We start from the raw sequence: 3205 nt of genomic DNA, 5'->3' as shown, positions 1-3205 counted from the left end.
TTTGGAGTATTCTGTATGAAATATTCCATGTAGTTTTTATACAGTTGGCATTTCCACTCTACTTTTGGTATGTTTGTTGTGGAAAGGTGTCCAGCTGAGTTGTATCTGTAAAGCTTAGTTTAACTAGTGATAAAGCACAAGGGTTTTTGTCTGTCTTTGCATGTTCCTAAACTTCACTGTCCTTTAGAGTTGTCCAGGAAAATTCTTTATTTCTGTAGTGATTGCTTAAATCTAAGTATATTATTTTGATGACCTTCAGTTTCCTAAGAAACCATTTTTCTAGACATTTAGTGTCATGAAATGCCCTTTTAAAGTAACTTCTAAGCAATGCCTGTAAAGGTAACATGAGACAAGTTCCAGTTTCATTAAGAATCATCTACTGGCTTAAGCATGTTAATATTCTCTTTTTTTTGTTGTTGCTTTAAATCAGCATTATGTGGAAGGTGTGACTCTGAAATAGCCTGGAGCACAAATATCATTGCATCAATATAGAAATATTGTTTGTCTAGTGTCCTTCAGCACTGAGGAACAAATGCCAAATTGAGGATTTGGCAAATGCTTGTTAGCTGTTCATTAGCAACAGTTTCTGCTTTCCAAATAATTCTGATTTGGCAGAAGCTCACAACTGGTACAAAAAATTAGCAAACCTAAGGAAAGAAGGGTTTTATCTACCCAAGGCAAAAGCAAGTTAATAGTTGAGACATCCTAAGAAATAAATGGAAACTCAAGGATGACAGATAGCTTCTAAAGTGTGTTTTCTATGTGTTCCCCTCATCAGCTATATTTAGCTGAAAGGATCTATTGTCTCTACCCTTAGCAACACAAAACTGGAGTTACATCCTTGTTACACCTTACTATTTCTTGATTCTGGCTTGTTTGTTTAGGAGCAACCGTTGAAACATTATCTTACAAATCCCCTAGATCTGAACTGGGTTTAGATGCTCAGCAGTCCTTAAGTCCTCACAGTAGTTAATGACATTTTAAGTACATTTGCACTCTGCTTTTATTAAAAGGAAATAGCAGACATAACTACACTAAAAAAAAAAAAAAAAGATTTATTACAGCTTCTGTCTGGACCTATTTTTGGTTGCAGACTAGCAATTATGATACAAATACTGCACACTTGTGCATCAGAGGCAAGTTGTACATATTCAGAATGTATCCAGTTTTTATAATCTGGTAAATTGCCTTTTTCATAAAATATTCTTTTTCTTACTTAGTTGACCAGTTGGCTCTGTACCAAAGTCATCAGTATAATAAGATTTCACATTAATTTTTCTTTAAAAGATTCTAAACTTCAACAGATGAGATACATAAATGAAGCTTTTATGTTGCATAATGTTCTCACCATCTGGAGGTTTAAAGAAAGGGCATGGCATGGAATGCAAAACACACTGAAAAGTTGTGCTCTTCTATGTGTTGTAGTTGCTTCAAAAGTTTTTTACTGTCTTCAGCAGAGCACAGCAGCAAGAAGCTGCTGGTGAGAACAAATGCTGCATGAGTTCTGAGCACACAGTTGGTATTCATTGTTAGTTCAGTTTTTGAAATAAAATTGTAAGTTATAAGCAGGATATGAGCATTTTCCCCATCTAAGGAATTAACAGGTTTAATGAATTGTGGAAAGTGTGTGTAACTTAAACTGTACTACTAAATACACTGTGCTGCCTCCAGAGTGACCAAGAACTCTGTGAACATCCACTCAGCCTTGAGAATTTCACCCTAGTTAATCTGAAATACCTTCCTTGAGTAGATGGCTGAGATGGCTGACTGCACAGACCTTTCCTGCCTCTGCCACCCCTGGAGCCATGTCCATGACACCCAGCTCTGACTGGTGTCCCAAGGCCTTGTGTTGGTACTGGGCTCTCAGATCCCTGCACTTGCTTAAAAACAGATTTGATATCTCAGGGCAATGCTGCTGTTGTGCTCACTGACCTTTCTGACTTTGTTTAACACCTTTGTAGAACAGCATGAGGTGATGCTTCTGTGACACTTCCTTTGGGGCAGGAGCAGGCAGAGTGTGGAGGCCCAAGGGCCAGTGACTGAAGTCATCCCTCCACCTTGGAGAGATTCATAAATAATATAGCCCAAGGAGAGAAAAGCTTCTTTCCCACCAACCTTTGTACCCACATGTTAATACCCCCTCAATTTTGTTGGCCCATTGACCCTGACCACCCCGGTTCAGCCCCCATCTCCCATTTGTGTACATCCCCTTGAATGTTCTCCCTTCCCTGGATCTCTGCTGGTTCTGTTCTGTCCCATTGCCCCACCCTGGGGCAATCCCCATTGGCTTTCCCCATCCCTGACCCCTCCTATGCAGTACCTTGCCCTGTCCCCATTGGACCCTAACCCCAAACCATCCCCTTTTGCCCCAAATATAATCCTGTACCCTCAGCACTTCCCTGTTCTTGACCCTGGACCTGTATTTGAATATCAATAAATCAGCCTTCAGATTTCCCAACAAGAACCCATCCTGTCACTGCTCATGAGTGTCCCGTAGCTGGTGCCCCAGACCCGGGCACACAGGCTGCTTTCAGGACCTGGTGCTAGCTACAAGTGGCACCCGATGGGGACACTCTTCCTGAGGTCCCTTAAAGCAACCCTGGCAACAACCTGCAGGGCAGGAAAAAGATGTGCTTGGGTTAGCCCCTACCCTGACTCTGAGCCTGTTTTATTGGGCTTAGCTGACAGGAGAGAGTCAGCACCCTTCATGCAGACGGAGGAGCAGCCCTTTTGACGAGCCCCCACAGAAAATCTCACACCTGGCCTCTTCCCAGACCCGCAGGAGGGTGAGTTGCAGGGGAACTGCCCAGGGTCCGGGTCCTTTAAAGAGTCCTGTGGGTGGGGTAAAACAGCCATGAGTAATGTGCTTAGCATGGCTGAATGGGATGTGTGTATGCGGGTTAGGGAGGTTCTCATTCTTAGGGGGAAGCCATTTCCAAAGAGGGACTTAAAACAGTTCATTCGCTGCTTAAGAACATCCCTCAGTTTCTAAGGACTCTTAATTCACTGGGGTTTAGGGACTCAGTTGGGGAAAAATGTTCTTCAAACAGAGGGAAAGTTTAAAGTTGATAAGTTTTATGCTCTTTTTCATTTAATTTATGAGGCAGTTCAAGCTTCATGTTCAAACCGCACTTTCCAATTCCCATGTTCCTCCCTTATTTCTCTGCCCTAGAGAACAGGACGGGAGATGGAAACCACTCAAAGC

Source organism: Catharus ustulatus, chromosome 12 (genome assembly GCF_009819885.2).
Source record: "Catharus ustulatus isolate bCatUst1 chromosome 12, bCatUst1.pri.v2, whole genome shotgun sequence".
NCBI lineage: Eukaryota > Metazoa > Chordata > Aves > Passeriformes > Turdidae > Catharus > Catharus ustulatus.
This window is presented reverse-complemented; position numbering follows the sequence as displayed.